The sequence below is a fragment of the Salmo trutta genome, unplaced genomic scaffold (assembly GCF_901001165.1).
Source record: "Salmo trutta unplaced genomic scaffold, fSalTru1.1, whole genome shotgun sequence".
NCBI lineage: Eukaryota > Metazoa > Chordata > Actinopteri > Salmoniformes > Salmonidae > Salmo > Salmo trutta.
Window position 1 is genome coordinate 41,282 of NW_021823023.1, and position 19,465 is coordinate 60,746.

Sequence of the window (19,465 nt, forward strand, 5' to 3'; positions counted from 1 at the left end):
GTAGTAGTAGTGTCAGACCTAGCCTAGCGTCTCCTCTCCTCTGTAGTAGTAGTGTCAGACCTAGCCTAGCGTCTCCTCTCCTCTGTAGGAGTAGTAGTGTCAGACCTAGCCTAGCGTCTCCTCTCCTCTGTAGTAGTAGTGTCAGACCTAGCCTAGCATCTCCTCTCCTCTGTAGTAGTAGTGTCAGACCTAGCCTAGCGTCTCCTCTCCTCTGTAGGAGTAGTAGTGTCAGATTGTGACAGTAGATTAGGAACACTAGAACGGTGTAAAGGACGACCAGCACACTGCTCTCAGATAATCTTGATAATCACAGATTAGACAACTGTTATTATGACACAGCAGCCACACTCCACACCCCCTGCCATCACACTAGCTACTGTACCCCTGTATAGGACCATACATACTACACTGTTATAGCCTCACCCCCTGCCATCACACTAGCTACTGTACCCCTGTATAGGACCATACATACTACACTGTTATAGCCTCACCCCCTGCCATCACACTAGCTACTGTACCCCTGTATAGGACCATACATACTACACTGTTATAGCCTCACCCCCATACATACTACACTGTTATAGCCTCACCTCCTGCCATCACACTAGCTACTGTACCCCTGTATAGGACCATACATACTCCACTGTTATAGCCTCACCCCCTGCCATCACACTAGCTACTGTACCCCTGTATAGGACCATACATACTACACTGTTATAGCCTCACCCCCATACATACTACACTGTTATAGGCTCACCCCCATACATACTACACTGTTATAGCCTCACCCCCATACATACTACACTGTTATAGCCACACCCCCTGCCATCACACTAGCTACTGTACCCCTGTATAGGACCATACATACTACACTGTTATAGCCTCACCCCCATACATACTACACTGTTATAGGCTCACCCCCATACATACTACACTGTTATAGCCTCACCCCCATACATACTACACTGTTATAGCCACACCCCCTGCCATCACACTAGCTACTGTACCCCTGTATAGGACCATACATACTACACTGTTATAGCCTCACCCCCATACATACTACACTGTTATAGGCTCACCCCCATACATACTACACTGTTATAGCCTCACCCCCATACATACTACACTGTTATAGCCACACCCCCTGCCATCACACTAGCTACTGTACCCCTGTATAGGGCCATACATACTACACTGTTATAGCCACATCCTCTGCCATCACAATATCTAGTTGAAGTTTATTATGTAAAACATCATTGCATAACAATATGAAATGAGATGCTGTTTACCTGATGAGGACCACAGTGCCTTCAGAAAGCATTCACAGCCCACATGTTGCTGTGTTACAGCCTGAATTCAACATGGATTAAATATGTTTTTTCTCACTCATCTACACACAATACGCCATAGTGACAAAGTTTTTAGAAATGTTTGCTTATTTATTGAAAATGAAATAGAGAAATATCTCATTTACATACAGGACCAGTCAAAAGTTTGGACACACCTACTCATTCAAGGGTTTTTGTTTATTTTTACTATTTTCTACATTGTATAATAATAGTGAAGACATCAAAACTATGAAATAACATATATGGAATCATGTAGCAACCAAAAAAGTGTTAAACAAAACAAAATATATTTTATATTTGAGATTCTTTAAAGTAGCCACCCTTTGCCTTGATGACAGCTTTGCACACTCTTGGCATTCTCTCAACCAGCTTCACCTGGAATGCTTTTCCAAAAGTCTTAAAGGATTTCCCACATATGCTGAGCACTTGTTGACTGCTTTTCCTTCACTCTGCGGTCCAACTCATCCCAAATCATCTCAATTCGGGTGAGGTCAGGTAATTGTGGAGACCAGGTCATCTGATGCAGCACTCAATCACTCTCCATCTTGGTCAAATAGCCCTTACACAGCCTGGAGGTGGCCCGACTGCCCGGCTCAGCCAGAGTGGCCCGACTGCCCGGCTCAGCCAGAGTGGCCCGACTGCCCGGAGCTGCCAGAGTGGCCCGACTGCCCGGAGCTGCCAGAGTGGCCCGACTGCCCGGAGCTGCCAGAGTGGCCCGACTGCCCTCCGGCCCAGCCCGAGTGGCCCGCCTGTCCTCCGGCCCAGCCCGAGTGGCCCGCCTGTCCTCCGGCCCAGCCCGAGTGGCCCGCCTGTCCTCCGGCCCAGCCCGAGTGGCCCGCCTGTCCTCCGGCCCAGCCCGAGTGGCCCGCCTGTCCCCCGGCCCAGCCCGAGTGGCCCGCCTGTCCCCCGGCCCAGCCCGAGCGGCCCTCCTGTCCTCCGGCCGAGCCCGAGTGGCCCGCCTGTCCTCCGGCCCAGCCCGAGCGGCCCGCCTGTCCTCGGGCCAAGCCCGAGTGGCCCGCCTGTCCTCCGGCCCAGCCCGAGTGGCCCGCCTGTCCTCCGGCCCAGCCCGAGTGGCCCGCCTGTCCTCCGGCCCAGCCCGAGTGGCCCGCCTGTCCTCCGGCTCAGCCCGAGTGGCCCGCCTGTCCTCCGGCCCAGCCCGAGTGGCCCGCCTGTCCTCCGGCCCAGCCCGAGTGGCCCGCCTGTCCTCCGGCCCAGCCAGAGTGGTCCGTCTGCCAGGGTCAGCCCGAGTGGCCCGTCTGCCCGGCGCAGCTATCGGCGCCACCGAAGTGGACGACGCCGAAGGTGGAGCGAGGTTCACGTCCCGCACCTGAGCCACCTCCAGGATAGGTGGGTTGGGGGAGGGAGGGTGTAGCACAGTGCCGTTGTTGACGGCAGCCACCCTCCCTTCCCTCCCTTATTGTTTAGGGGGTATTGTTTATTGGTTTTGTTGGGGTATTGGGGATTTTTGCGTTTTCTTTTTTTAAGTTGCATTCCGGGGTCTGCGCCTTTAAATCAAATCAAATCAAATTTATTTATATAGCCCTTCGTACATCAGCTGAAATCTCAAAGTGCTGTACAGAAACCCAGCCTAAAACCCCAAACAGCAAGCAATGCATGTGAAAGAAGCACGGTGGCTGGGAAAAACTCCCTAGGAAAAACTCCTGAGAAAGGCCAAAAACCTAGGAAGAAACCTAGAGAGGAACCAGGCTATGAGGGGTGGCCAGTCCTCTTCTGGCTGTGCCGGGTGGATATTATAACAGAACATGGTCAAGATGTTAAAATGTTCGTAAATGACCAGCATGGTCAAATAATAATAATAATCATAGTAATTGTCGAGGGTGCAACAAGCACGTCCGGTGAACAGGTCAGGGTTCCGTAGCCGCAGGCAGAACAGTTGAAACTGGAGCAGCAGCATGGCCAGGTGGACTGGGGACAGCAAGGAGTCATCATGCCAGGTAGTCCTAGGGCTCAGGTCCTCCGAGAGAAAGAAAGAAAGAAAGAGAGAATTAGAGAGAGCATATTTACATTCACACAGGACACCGGATAAGACAAGAGAATACTCCAGATGTAACAGACTGACCCTAGCCCCCCGACACATAAACTACTGCAGCATAAATACTGGAGGCTGAGACAGGAGGGATCAGAAGACACTGTGGCCCCATCCGATGATACCCCCGGACAGGGCCAAACAGGCAGGATATAACCCCACCCACTTTGCCAAAGCACAGCCCCCACACCACTAGAGGGATATCTACAACCACCAACTTACCGTCCGAAGACAAGGCCGAGTATAGCCCACAAAGATGTCCGCCACGGCACAACCCAAGGGGGGGGCGCCAACCCAGACAGGAAGACCACGTCAGTGGCTCAACCTACTCAAGTGACGCACCCCTCCCATGGACGGCATGGAAGAACACCAGTAAGTCAGTGACTCAGCCCCTGTAAAAGGGTTAGAGGCAGAGAATCCCAGTGGGAAGAGGGGAACCGACAAGGCAGAGACAGCAAGGGCGGTTCGTTGCTCCAGTAGGGGGGGGGTACTGTCACGTCCTGACCAGCAGAGGGAGCAATTGTATTAGTTTTGGTCAGGACGTGGCAGAGGGGTTTGAGTTGGTGGTTGGACTCCCAATTGAAGGCAGGTGTGTTGAGTTGCCTTTGATTGGGAGTCCTATATAGTAGTGTGTGTTTTTCCTTGTGGTTGTGGGTAATTGTTTCTGTTCAGTGTGTTATGCTGTCAGTACTGTTTGGCTGTCGGTTGATTCTTGTTTAGTGTGTTTGCATCTGACAGGACTGTTGGCTGTCAGTTTCCTTGTTTTGTTTGTTATAGTGTTCTTTCTAATTAAATTGAAAGATGAATACTAACTCCGCTGCATTTTGGTCCATTCCTGAAGACAGCCCTTACACATCCTCTCACTGTCAACTGTGTTTATTTTCAGCAAACTTAACATGTGTAAATATTTGCATCAACAACAGAGAAATAAACTGATCAAGTTCCACAGACATGTGACTAACAAAAATGGAATAATGTGTCCCTGAACAAAGGGGGGGGGGGGGTCAAAATCAAAAGTAACAGTCAGTATCAGGTGTGACCACCAGCTGCATTAAGGACTGCAGTGCATCTCCTCCTCATAGACTGCACCAGATTTGCCAGTTATTGCTGTGAGATGTTACCCCACTCTTCCACAAAGGCACCTGCAAGTTCCTGGATATTTCTGGGGGGAATGGCCCTAGCCCTCACCCTCTGATCCAACAGGTCCCAGACGTGTTCAATGGGATTGAGATCCGGGCTCGTCGCTGGCCATGGCAGAACACTGACATTCCTGTCTTGCAGGAAATCACGCACAGAACGAGCAGTATGGCTGGTGGCATTGTCATGCTGGAGGGTCATGTCAGGATGAGCCTGCAGGAAGGGTACCACATGAGGGAGGAGGATGTCTTCCCTGTAACGCATAGCGTTGAGATGGCCTGCAATGACAACAAGCTCAGTCCGATGATGCTGTGACACACTGCCTCAGACCATGACGGACCCTCCACCTCCAAATCGATCCCGCCCCAAAGTACAGGCCTCAGTGTAAAGCTCATTTCTTTGATGATAAATGTGAATCCAACCATCACCCCTGGTGAGACAAAACCGTGACTCGTCAGTGGAGAGCACTTTTTGCCAGTCCTATCTGGTCCAGCGACGGTGGGTTTGTGCCCATAGGCAACGTTGTTGCCGGTGATGTCTGGTGAGGACCTGCCTTACAACAAGCCTAAAAGCCCTCAGTCCAGCCTCTCTCAGCCTATTGTGGACAGTCTGAGCACTGATGGAGGGATTGTGCATTCCCGGTGTAACTTGGGCAGTTGTTGTTGCCATCCTGTACCTGTCCCACAGGTGTGATGTTCGGATGTACCGATCCTGTGCAGGTGTTACACGTGGTCTGCCACTGCGAGGACAATCAGCTGTCCGTCCTGTCTCCCTGTAGCTCTGTCTTTGGCGTCTCACGGTACAGACATTGCAATTTATTACTCTGGCCACATCTGCAGTCCTCACGCCTCCTTGCAGCATGCCTAAGGCACGTTCACTCAGATGAGCAGGGACCCTGGGCATCTTCTTTTTGGTGTTTCTCAGAGTCAGTAGAAAGGCCTCTTTAGTGTCCTAATTTTTCATAACTGTGATCTTAATTGCCTACCGTCTGTAAGCTGTTAGTGTCTAAAATATATTCACCCCAACCAGTTACAATACTGGGTAGGGTGAATATATTTTATATGACATACATTATTTTTTGTTAACTAGTAAATAGTAGCTACAGCAAAGTGTGTTTAAATCATTTCTAACTTGTTAACAATTTTGGCTATTAGTTTTTGCTACCATGTGGGTTTTAGCTTGCTTGAGCCTGCTAACTGAAGAGTGTTAATTCACCTGTTTCCATACATGTTTCATTTTAAAACATTTATCTTACAAAGGAGATGTTTAGTCTTACTGCTTAACTATTTATCTGTACATGGAATTGTATTTGGGTTTTTTTACTCATTTTTTTCTAATCTTTACAGGAAAATGCCACGGGCACTATCTGATATGTGGAGTCATTTCACTGCAGCTAATGTAGAAAAAAAAGCTGTGTACATTTGCAAATACTGCACCAAATCATATGTGAAGAATGCAACAAAGATGCAGAATCATCTGGCCAAGTGCATAAAGTTCCCTCAGCGCTCACAACAAGCCACCTCTGACAAAAGTCCCTCTACTTCTATTCGAGGTGAAAATGATGAATCAGACACCTTATCGATAGCAACAACTCAGTGTCCTCCTGGAATCAGAAGCTTTTTTGACTCAATGGAAGAACGTAGTTAGAGAAATGCTAATGAATGTGTCGTGTCTTTGGCATCATTAAACTGAAGACTGTTAGTTTATCAAATCAATTCTCTGTAATTATTATTATGTGATGAACTAATCAGGTAAATGTAATTAACTAGGAAGTCGAGGCACCAAGGAAAATATTCAGATTACAAAGTTATAATTTTCCTAATATAACTTTCAGATATTTTAATATCTGATCAATTAGTCTTCTAATTAATGAATTATTCTTAACCTCACGTTAGTCTCATTCCAAACGTCGTAAATTGTTGATTATCTGCACGAACCCAGTCTTCACTAAGAATCATCCATACATCAATTGTCTCAATCATTTATTTATTAACTAACTAAATAATCACAGAAATGCATAACAAACAAACAAGGTAGATATGGTTACAAGGAAATGATAGGGGATGTGCCCTGGTGGGCTAAACCGGTATCGTGGCTTGGTAGACAAAGGGACTGAGAACAGCGCAAAAGATAAGACACTACAAAGTTGATAATTATAACAATTGAAATGCTAATCCTTTGCACATGAACGCTCACTCATTCGGGAATAATTGCAATCAATATATATATTTACGCTCAGTGTGTCGTCGTGATCTCTGTTGGAAGTTCATCCTGTTGGAGAGTTTGTCCGCCCTCTCTCTCTCTGCCGTGGTTAGAATGGATAGTTCAGAGTCCCATTCAGAAATGTTGTTATAGAATAGATGTTTTGGCGGTTGTTGGTTCTCGCATTCATGGGTACATAATGTCTAGCTGCAGACTAGTAATTAGTATCGAAGAGTAGCTCTTATTCTGTCGGATCAATAGTCTCAGAGCTTAACCACGTGGTATGGTTGAAAGATTCAGCAATCTACTCAAACCTTAGCCCTTTCGTGGTAATCGAGGTAAGCTAGTCTCTACTCAAACCTTAGCCCTCTCGTGGTAATCGAGGTAAGCTGGTCTGATAGGAAATTATTAGGTGGGGGTGTCATGCCCTGACCCGAGAGAGACGGTTTATTTCTCTATTTTGTTAGGTTAGGGTGTGGGGAGGGCATTCTATGTTTTGTATTTCTTTGTGTTGGGCCAAGTATGGTTCCTAATCAGAGGCAGCTGTCCATCATTGTCTCTGATTAGGAATCATAATTAGGCAGCCTTTTCCCACCTGTGTTTGTGGGTAGTTATTTTCTGTTTTGTATTTCGTTACCTGACGGAACTGTTTGGCTTTTCGGTTTTTTCTTTGTTCTACTGTTTTCATTGTTTAATAAATATAATGAACACTTACCACACTGCGCTTTGGTCCCCTCTCTACGACAGCTGTAACAGGGGGTTATATTCGGAACAGTAGAAAAGGGCTCTCCCCTGAGCCAGATCCTGTCTGTGCTCCTGGGGGCGGGCCAATGACTTAGTTAGACTTTAAAGGGAATACAATTCTCTTTCATTAACAGGGTTAACATCCCCTTACATCATTTCACAAATAGTTTCATCTTTACTCATTCATTTGATACAATAATTAGATGCAAGCCTCATAAGAGGCTCCTGTATAAACAGAGTTATGGTAATGGCTGTATTGTCTTTTATGAGGTCACAAAATTGTACCAAACAGATCTGGTTGTAGCTGGATTCTCCACCGACCGTTTACACATTCTCCCAAACATGGATATTGTTCAGTTCTCAAGTTCTGTGATGTGAAAGAAATTCATTTGTTCTCTCTATGGGTCTCTTTCTGCATATACTGGTGGAGAGAGTCTCCTCCAGGAATTTACGACCTGAGATAAGAGAAGCCTGGGTGTAGGTGGGCCACGTCAAGACAAATGTCTTGCTCAAGCTGTGTATTGCAACTGGTTCACCTCTGATGCTCACAGGCAATGTGTATTGGAAGAGATTTCTGAATGTTCTTCACCCAGCATACACCCCTCCAACCAGACATGCTTTATCTACTCATTTGCTGGATGCAGAGTTCAACAGAGTTCAAGTGAAGGTCAAGTGAATCATAGAGAAAGCAGACTTATTGCAGTCATCTCTGATGGGTGGTGTCACGGTTGTCGTCGGGAATGGAGGACCAAAATGCAGCAGGAATGTGGATGCTCATCTTTACGTTTATTTAACTCAAAAGAGAACACCAAAATAATAAACAACGATACTCACAATCAACAAAACAGTCTCGTTAGGCTCACTCACGCTAAACAAGAAACAATCTCCCACCAAAATACAAACGCAAACACAACCTAATATATAGGACTCTCAATCAAAGGCAAAGAGACAACACCTGCCTTCAATTGAGAGTCCCAACCCCAATTAACTAAACATAGAAACAGATTCACTAGACTAAACATAGAAATACATGAATATGACACAGTGCCCAAAAACCCCGGAATACATAAATCAAATGCCCTTCTACAACAACCACCACCCCGAACCACATAAAACAAATACCCTCTGCCACGTCCTGACCAAACTACAATAACAATTAACCCTTATACTGGTCAGGACGTGACAGGTGGTTAAATGTTCGTGGGCAAGGAATAATTAACTACATCATCTCCACCCCTCAACCAGTATTCTACAAGAGCACAGACACAAGGGACAACAGACACACCGGACTCTACATTGCAGATGAGCTGAAGGCAGTCATCAATGACCTTGGACCACAGAAGGTATTTGCACTGGTGACAGACAATGCTGCGAACATGAAGGCTGCTTGGTCTAAAGTGGAGGAGTCCTACCCTCACATCACACCCATTGGCTGTGCTGCTCATGCATTGAATCTGCTCCTCAAGGACATCATGGCACTGAAAACAATGGATACACTCTACAAGAGAGCCAAGGAAATGGTTAGGTATGTGAAGGCTCATCAGCAATCTACCTCACCAAGCAAAGTGAGAAGAATAAGAGCACCACATTGAAGCTGCCCAGCAACACCCGTTGGGGTGGTGTTGTCATCATGTTTGACAGTCTCCTGGAGGGGCAGGAGTCTCTCCAAAAAATGGCCATATCACAGTCGGCCGATATGGACAGCCCCATCAAGAGGATCCTCCTGGATGATGCATTTTGGGAGAGAGTGGTAAGCAGTCAAACTCCTGAAATCTATAGCAGTAGCCATTGCACGGGTTGAGGGAGACAATGCCATCCTGTCTGATGTTCAGACTCTGCTTGCAGATGTAAGAGAAGAAATCCGTACTGCCCTGCCATCTTCACTGTTGCTCCAAGCAGAGGAAACTGCAGTTCTGAAATACATCAAGAAGCGTGAAGACTTCTACCTGAAGCCCATACACGCTGCAGAGTACATGTTGGACCCAAGTATGCTGGTAAGAGCATCCTGTCTGGTGCAGAGATCAACAAGGCCTATGGTGTCATCACTACCGTGTCTCGCCACCTTGGCCTGGATGAGGGAAAGGTTCTTGGTAGTCTGGGTAAGTACACTTCCAAGCAAGGGCTTTGGATGGAGATGCAATATGGCAGTTGTGCCAACATATCTCATCAGCCACCTGCTGGAAGGGACTTTGTGGATCTCAGGCTCTTTCCCCTGTTGCCTCCATCATCCTCCAAATCCCACCAACATCAGCTGCCTCAGAGCGCGACTGGTCCTTGTTTGGGAACACACACACCAAAGCACACAACAGGCTGACCGATACAAGGGATGAAAAATTTGTGGCCATCCAGTCAAATTTGAGGCTTTTTGAGCCTGACAACGAGCCATCCTCAACAAGGTTGGAAAGTGCCAGTGAAGATGAGGCCTCAGAGTCTGATGTTCAAGAGGTGGACATTGAGGAGGTCCAGGGAGAAGACATGGAAGCCTGAGAGGAAGACAACCAAAGCTTTAGTTTCTAGACTATCATTTTACAGATGTATGTTGAAAACGTTTTTGGGAGATGCGATGGATCATTGGGGATCATTCAATATTCCCTTTCTTTTGTTGTTCAGTGAAATCATCCCATGTGAAGAGTCAACTCATTTAATTCATGTCCAATTCGTAACTAAATAGTTTTTTAAAATTTCTATTGGAGGGATTTAATCATTTGAATTTTGTCTACTTATGATAAGGTAAAAAGTTTGTGTCTGTCTCCATATGATATGGTAAATATATCCAATGCAAAAAACATCTACATTTAAATGGTATTAATATTAATTTGCATATATTCCCGTTAATTCCCATATATTCCCGTTAATTCCCACAGAAAGTTTCCACCTTTGAATATTCCCCAAAAGGTGAAACCCTACATACTACACTGTTATAGCCTCACCCCCTGCCACCACACTAGCTACTGTACCCCTGTATAGGACCATACATACTACACTGTTATAGCCTCACCCCCATACATACTACACTGTTATAGCCTCACCCCCTGCCACCACACTAGCTACTGTACCCCTGTATAGGACCATACATACTACACTGTTATAGCCTCACCCCCATACATACTACACTGTTATAGCCTCACCCCCTGCCATCACACTAGCTACTGTACCCCTGTATAGGACCATACATACTACACTGTTATAGCCTCACCCCCATACATACTACACTGTTATAGCCTCACCCCCATACATACTACACTGTTATAGCCTCACCCCCTGCCATCACACTAGCTACTGTACCCCTGTATAGGACCATACATACTACACTGTTATAGCCTCACCCCCTGCCACCACACTAGCTACTGTACCCCTGTATAGGACCATACATACTACACTGTTATAGCCTCACCCCCTGCCATCACACTAGCTACTGTACCCCTGTATAGGACCATACATACTACACTGTTATAGGCTCACCCCCATACATACTACACTGTTATAGCCTCACCCCATACATACTACACTGTTATAGCTTCACCCACTGCCATCACACTAGCTACCTTACCCCTGTATAGGACCATACATACTACACTGTTATAGCCTCACCCCCTGCCATCACACTAGCTACTGTACCCCTGTATAGGACCATACATACTACACTGTTATAGCCTCACCCCCATACATACTACACTGTTATAGCTTCACCCCCATACATACTACACTGTTATAGACACACCCCCATACATACTACACTGTTATAGCCTCACCCCCTGCCATCACACTAGCTACTGTACCCCTGTATAGGACCATACATACTACACTGTTATAGCCACACCCCCATTGCCATCACACTAGCTACTGTACCCCTGTATAGGACCATACATACTACACTGTTATAGACACACCCCCTGCCATCACACTAGCTACTGTACCCCTGTATAGGACCATACATACTACACTGTTATAGACACACCCCCATACATACTACACTGTTATAGCCTCACCCCCATACATACTACACTGTTATAGACACACCCCCTGCCATCACACTAGCTACTGTACCCCTGTATAGGACCATACATACTACACTGTTATAGCCTCACCCCCATACATACTACACTGTTATAGCCTCACCCCCATACATACTACACTGTTATAGACACACCCCCATACATACTACACTGTTATAGCCTCACCCCCTGCCATCACACTAGCTACTGTACCCCTGTATAGGACCATACATACTACACTGTTATAGCCTCACCCCCTGCCATCACACTAGCTACTGTACCCCTGTATAGGACCATACATACTACACTGTTATAGCCTCACCCCCTGCCATCACACTAGCTACTGTACCCCTGTATAGGACCTTACATACTACACTGTTATAGACACACCCCCATACATACTACACTGTTATAGCCTCACCCCCATACATACTACACTGTTATAGACACACCCCTGCCATCACACTAGCTACTGTACCCCTGTATAGGACCATACATACTACACTGTTATAGCCTCACCCCCATACATACTACATTGTTATAGACCCCCCCCCATACATACTACACTTATAACAGCACCCCTTGACACCACACTAGCTACTGTACCCCTGTATAGGACCATACATACTACACTTATAACAGCACCCCCTGACACCACACTAGCTACTGTACCCCTGTATAGGACCATACATACTACACTTATAACAGCACCCCCTGACACCACACTAGCTACTGTACCCCTGTATAGGACCATACATACTACACTTATAACAGCACCCCCTGACACCACACTAGCTACTGTACCCCTGTATAGGACCATACATACTACACTTATAACAGCACCCCCTGACACCACACTAGCTACTGTACCCCTGTATAGGACCATACATACTACACTTATAACAGCACCCCCTGACACCACACTAGCCCTCATAGAAATAAAATGACAAGAATTGACTTCTATGCTCTGCCCATTTTAGATTTAGTTAAACTGTAGATATAGAAATCTGTTCTAGGAATTATTTTTCTGCGCCATTAGAAATTCTCAGAGGGGAGAGAGCAGAGTCTTCTGTTTACAACGAAGGGCTATGAAAGAAAGCAAAAGGCCAACCCTGATGGAATGGATGGGAGAATTATTTTCATTGTTCCATTGCATTGTGATCAGAGATTGAGGTGTGTTCATAACAGCATACAGGGAGCTTAAGCAACAGGTATTAAACCTATATTTCGGGCAGTGACTCTCTATATCTCTTCCTCTGTCATCCCTGCCTCTCCCCTCCATCTCTCTCAATTCAATTCAAAGGGGCGTTATTGGCATGGGAAACATATGTTTACATTGCCAAAGCAAGTGAAATAAACAATTAACAAAGGTAACAACATCAACAAAACACTATTAGAAATGAACTCTCTCTCTCATCCCTTTCTGTCTCTGTCTCTCTCTCTGTCTCTCTCTCCGTCTCTGTCTCTCTCTGTCCTCTCTCGCTCATCCCTGCCCCCCCCCCTCTCCCTCTCATCCCCCCCCTCTCCCTCTCATCCCCCCTCTCTCGCTCGCCTTTAAGTTCTCACCTTTTTTAATTGCCATTGAGTTTCCTTCCAATCAAGTCCTCTGAAATCCCACCCTCCATGACTGTGTGCTTTCTCTCCTCCTCCAGATCCAAATGAGTTGGATTACTTTGTTTGTGTGCTTCGTCAGCATAGTGGTATCTATGTTTCCAATCACATACAGACATACCCAGCAGATCTGACAACGGACACATTTCACTGTCTGATAGAATCAACATCAATTTAGTGGGATTTGGAGGAAAGTGTCACACCCGGATCCGTTTCACCTGTCTTGTGCTTGTCTCCACCCCCCTCCAGGTGTCGCCCATTTTCCCCATTATCCCCTGTGCATTTACACCTGTGTTTTCTGTTTGTCTGTTGCCAGTTCGTCTTGTCTCGTCAAGCCTACCAGCCTTTTTCCCCTGCTCCTGTTTTTCTCTCTAGTCCCTGTTTTCTACGTTTCCCGGTTTTGACCATTCTGCCTGCCATGAGCCTGCCTGCCGTTCTGTACCTTGTGACACTGCCCTGGATTACTGACCTCTGCCTGCCCTTGACTTGTCGTTTGCCTGCACCCTGTTTTTGTAATAAAGTTTTGTACTTTGAACTATCTGTACCTGGGTCTTATCCTGAGGTCTGATAGGAAGTAGTCCAACTTTATTGATAAGCAACATATGTTTACTTATTGACTACTTTGAGCCATCCAAGCTGTAAACCTAACTGTTAACTATGGATCACCTGTAGGGGCCAAATAAGGTGTTACTGAAACAACCAATCACAACCCCAGTCTGGCTTGGATACCCTCCATTAACCCTGACTCCTGGCTGCCTGCTTCCCAGACTGGCTGAACAGGTAATGGCTGGAGGGTTAGCTGTGTGTGTGTGTGTTCAGGTAATGGCTGGAGGGTGTGTGTGTGTGTGTGTGTGTGTGTGTGTGTGTGTGTGTGTGTGTGTGTGTGTGTGTGTGTGTGTGTGTGTGTGTGTGTGTGTGTGTGTGGTGTGTGTGTGTGTGTGTGTGTTCAGGTAATGGCTGGAGGGTTGTATGTGTGTGTGTGTGTGTGTGTGTGTGTGTGTTCAGGTAATGGCTGGAGGGTTAGCTGTGGGCTGTTTTTCCAGCTGGCGGATTGTCAGTCAAAACTCCATGTTCCTTTGGACCAGCCTTTGGACCTATACAACACAGCACACATTGACAACACTTCATACCGGATCATTACCATGCTAAATGAAGCAAATGCTTAAATACTCTGTCTACGGTGTAGCTGCATGCTCTTCCTGAGTTTTGTAACCATACTGTAGGCTACTGTGGCCGACCGGTCCGAATGGATCATAGGCCTTATGCCCAACCACATAAAGCTATAAATGCCCTCTGCACTCAATGGTGTGTGTGTGTGTGTGTGTGTGTGTGTGTGTGTGTGTGTGTGTGTGTGTGTGTGTGTGTGTGTGTGTGTGTGAGTGTGTGTGTGAGTGAGAGTCCTGACGTCATGTCCCGGGCCAGAAGTGGGGTGATCAGAATCAAACATGTGTAGTCATTGAGTTTGAATGTATTATCATACTTTTACAGTATCTGATAGGAAGCCAAATGCAGTTAGAGCCACACATCCATGATAGGCTTTGTGTTTTGTGTGTGTGTGTGTGTGTGTGTGTGTGTGTGTGTGTGTGTGTGTGTGTGTGTGTGTGTGTGTGTGTGTGTGTGTGTGTGTGTGTGTGTGTGTGAGTAAAATACTAATGTACATACTATGGGAAAATCACCACTCTTTCCCCACAATTAGAACCTAACCTTATAACCCTCCGTTTACGACTGAATCTTAAGTGGTAGCCTACTGAATTATTGAATGGTTGTCAATTGTATTTGGGCTCCTGAGTGGCGCAGTGGTCTAAGGCACTGCATCTCAGTGCTAGAGGTGTCACAACAGACCCTGGTTTGATTCCAGGCTGTATCACCAACGGCTGTGATTAGGAGTCCCATAGGGCGGCACACAACTGGCCCAGTGTTGTTAGGGTTTGGCCAGGGCAGGCTGTCATTGTTAATATTTGTACTTAACTGACTTGCCCAGTTGAATGAAGGTTAAATTAAACAAATAAAGTAAGGGGATACAAAGGACTGTGACGTCAGGCACTGTGAATGTTGAAATACAATAGAACATACATGTCATAAGTCCTATGTAATGTCAAGGTATTTTCCTGGGATCATGTTTTGTGGTTGTTGACATAGGCTGTTACACAAAATCCGAGAACTACAGTTCCCGTCAAACCTGTTAGCATACACTTCCGGCTCCTCAACTGTTGGCCACCTGTTCCCGTTAGAGCATTCTGATTGGTTTAGGGGCGCTCACGCGAGGGCGTCACACAGAACGCTACGACATCAGCGAGTAAAGTCAAGTCAGCCTTCAGAAATTCAGAATCGCGTAGAGAGCCGTGGAAGAAATAGACCGAGTCGTGGCTACTCTTTGGGAACAACCTAGGGCCAAAAGGACAGCGTCTCCGCACTTTACGACAAGGTACATTTAGTGGTTGTCATTTCATTTTATCGGGTATTTCAGTTGTTTAGCTAGATTTACAGTAACGTATTTTTGGAATAACAGTCCTAGCTATCCAGGTTTCCTCTGCATCCAGTGACGCACTGCATAGCTAGCTTGAGCATCCGTCGGTAAGCTGCTAGCGGTAGCTACTAGCCGTTGAGCTCTTGCCTGGGCTAGATTGAGCCAGTTGTTGAAAAAGACAACGTGTGGTTGTTTTTCAAAAGGTATGTAGCTAACTACTGTAACGTCGGTAAGCTGCTAGTGGAACAACATCTGTCAACAAAGCGTTGCCCTGGTTCCTTCAAAGGCGACGCTTCGTTCAGAAATGTCAGTGCATTGAAGGGTAGTTATTAAACACTATCTGTACATCATATCTCAGATTTTGTTGGCGCTGTGGTCGATAACATTGTTGTAAATTAGAAACCTCGTCTGTTTTTTTTTTGTCCGCCAATTCTGAATGTGTAAAGATGGATTTACATTTTGATATGATGGTTTTAAAATGCCAGAGATCTGTAGTTTGGATTTCTTTGTCTCGCAGCGCTACACCAGTGGTGTACTAGCGAGCTGGCTGGATCAGGCTAAGCCAGTGGTCAAATGTTTCTGCTACTTTCTAGTAGCTAACCTTACTGCTTTATTTTAGCTTCTTAGCCAACCTCAAATTATAGCTTCATTTCTTAACAAGCAGCAATTGAAATAGACATTTTCAACATGTTATGACTAGGTTGCTAACTATCCTCAAGTGAATGTGTTTTGAACGGTCTCACATAGCACTCCTTTGTTTGCCTCAGTAGCATTGATAAGGTGGTGATGGAATAAGACTGACAGCTGTGGTATATCAGACCATATACCACGGGTATGACAACATTTATTTTTACTCCTAATTATGTTGGTAACCAGTTTATAATAGCAATAAGGCACCTCTGGGTTTTTAATATTTTTTTATTTTACCTTTATTTAACTAGGTAAGTCAGTTAAGAATAAATTCTTATTTACAATGATGGCCTACTGGGGAACAGTGGTTCCCTGGTAAGACAGATTGTTACCTTGTCAGCTCAGGGATTTGATCCAGCAACCTTTTGGTTACTGGCCCAACGCTCTAACCACTAGGCTACCTGCCACCCTAAAATATGGTAAAAATACCACGGCTAAGGGCTGTATCCAGGCACTCCGCGGTGTGTCGTGCGGAGAACAGCCCTTAGCCGTGGTATATTGGCCATATACCACACCTCCTCAGGCCTTATTGCTTAAGTAGCTAATGTTTTTAACTGTGAAGACACCGAATATGTTGATGTAAACAGAATAATCTCTTATCATAGTCATTTTGATTTCTAGCTAGGTATAGATGTTTTTGGAATATGCAATGTTTTTGTTGTGGTGTTGGTACATTTGTACACGTGGTCCACTAGGATCTATAAATACCCATAGATGGTCCACTAGGATCTATAAATACCCATAGATGGTCCACTAGGATCTATAAATACCCATAGATGGGTTAGCTGAGAATGTCACGAAAACGACGAGCTTTAATGAGGCAGAAGTCCGTGGGTTGTAGTGATCTGGATGGCCAGATAGCTGACAACAATGACAATAAACAGCTATGTTGGCAATAGGAAGGAGCTAGTTTCATCTTGTTTTTGATACCATGTCTTGTTTTGACTCATTTCATGTCAATTCTAATATGGCTAAAATTCGCTAGCTAGATAACCAACAACTGTAACCATGTATATGAGACAACAAGTGCTCATTGTGCCAATTTGTTTGTTTTCATTAAACATTGGACACTAAATATAGCATGCATGTTGTCAACAGTCTAAGCCAACCGGTCTGTTTTGACCCATAGTTGCGCAGGCATCAGTTTTGTTGCTAAACAACACAATTGGCCCAGCGTCGTCCGGGTTAGGGTTTGGCCGGGGTAGGCCGTCATTGTAAATAAGAATTTGTTCTTAACTAACGTGCCTAGTTAAATAAAGGTTAAATTTAACATTTACATTTAAAAAATGCCTTAGGTGAGGTGTGAAAAACAGATTGCTGCAACCCGATTGGCTGAACGCAAAATTCTGGGAGAGCGCGATGGACGCCTTTTGAATGCGATAGTCCCCCACAGACTTCGTCATTGTGCTTTTTAAAAATGTATTTAACCTTTATTTAACTAGGCACGTTAGTTAAGAACAAATTGTTATTTACAATGACGGCCTACCCCGGCCAAACCTGGAAGATGCTGGGCCAATTGTGCGCCGCCCTATTGGACTCCCAATCACGGCCGGATGTGATGCAGCCTGGATTCAAACCAGGGACTGCAGTGACACCTCTTGTACTGAGATGCAGAAGGCATAAAAGAAAGAACCCCTGGTCTGATGGTTTCAAAATAAAAGTTGTGCTTACTAAACATAGTTTTAAATGACATATATTGGATTTGTTGTCATGAACTCGTTTACAGAACATTATTCAGTTTTAATAAAAAATATGACACATTTAAGAAGTGGAATTATTAAGTTAAAATGAGATTTACAGTAGAATTCACCCTATATGTTAATTTTTGGGGGGAGCGACCTCGACTTTGAATCCACTGGTTTAAAGGCTTGTGACTTTCCATGTCAGAATAGCATTAGCAGGAACAGTCGGTCTGTGTAAGGTCAGGTACTGTCCTGGTAACCACCCTGTTTTTGGATTATGGTACAGAGCTCGTTATTTGCTTGACAGGGGGCGGGGTTAGTTTTGTGGTTGACAGGTCAGTCGTTGCCATGTCAACCAGCTAGGCATATACTTAACCTCATTAGCTAGGAACCTCAGAGGATCTTTAATTTATTTTGAAATGGATCCAAGCTCTGCTGATGAGCTGTCAGTAGTGCGCTGTAGTCCACCATCTAAACAAGATCTAATATTTCATTGTTGGTTGGGGTAACTTGAATTAGTCCACACAGTAACTAGCTACATCTCATTTTATTCCCAAGAGACTTGAAGTAAGACTGTAGTCAGTGTACAGGGTGTTCAGTGTAAAGCTGTAGCCTAACTAACACCAGCATCCATCATCCTTCCAAACGTTAGCTCCAGTAAATCATCTCTGGCGTGGGCTGTAGCCTGTGTTGGAACTGATAAAAGCTTGTCTTTGCTGAGAGGAGAGAGGACGAGTAACACACACAGCTGCTTAGTGACGTCTTATTGATGTAGAGGAGATAATAAACTGACAAAACGGAAACGGAGCCGTTTTTAATATGCATGGTAGTATTTCTCCATCACCAAGTCCCCGGTCACGGTGCTGCGGAGCTCCTCTGCTTGGTGGTTAGTAAGGGGAGACAGAGATGAGTCATCACCCAGGTTCCTAAACCTGCCCCCACCATGGTGTTAAATCAGAATCACTCAACTAAACCTTTATTTACCCATTTAGATGGTCCTGTTCTAACTCAGATGTTTATGAAGCTAATGAGTTATGCAGTTAGTAAGAACGCCAGGCTGTTGTCTTCCAGCCTGGGGATTGTGTGAGCCGCGTCAGTCAGGTGTGTGTGAGCCGCGTCAGTCAGGTGTGTGTGAGCCGCGTCAGTCAGGTGTGTGTGAGCCGCGTCAGTCAGGTGTGTGTGAGCCGCGTCAGTCAGGTGTGTGTGAGCCGCGTCAGTCAGGTGTGTGTGAGCCGCGTCAGGTGTGTGTGTGACCCGCGTCAGGTGTGTGTGTGTGTGTGAGCCGCGTCAGGTGTGTGTGTGTGAGCCGCGTCAGGTGTGTGTGTGAGCCGCGTCAGGTGTGTGTGTGTGAGCCGTGTCAGGTGTGTGTGTGTGTGAGCTGCGTCAGGTGTGTGTGTGTGAGCTGCGTCAGGTGTGTGTGTGTGTGAGCTGCGTCAGGTGTGTGTGTGTGAGCTGCGTCAGGTGTGTGTGTGTGAGCTGCGTCAGGTGTGTGTGTGTGAGCTGCGTCAGGTGTGTGTGTGTGAGCTGCGTCAGTCGTGTGT

The 19,465-nt window shown here is 45.9% G+C and overlaps 1 long non-coding RNA gene across 1 annotated transcript; it reads left to right on the plus strand.

Moving 5' to 3' along the window:
• The first annotated feature begins 16,744 nt into the window (after window positions 1-16,744).
• LOC115188257 (uncharacterized) lies at window positions 16,745-17,040 on the plus strand. The gene is made up of 2 exons (XR_003876368.1): window positions 16,745-16,925; window positions 16,988-17,040. It is a non-coding gene; the product is annotated as an uncharacterized LOC115188257 (long non-coding RNA).
• Window positions 17,041-19,465: the final 2,425 nt, after the last annotated feature.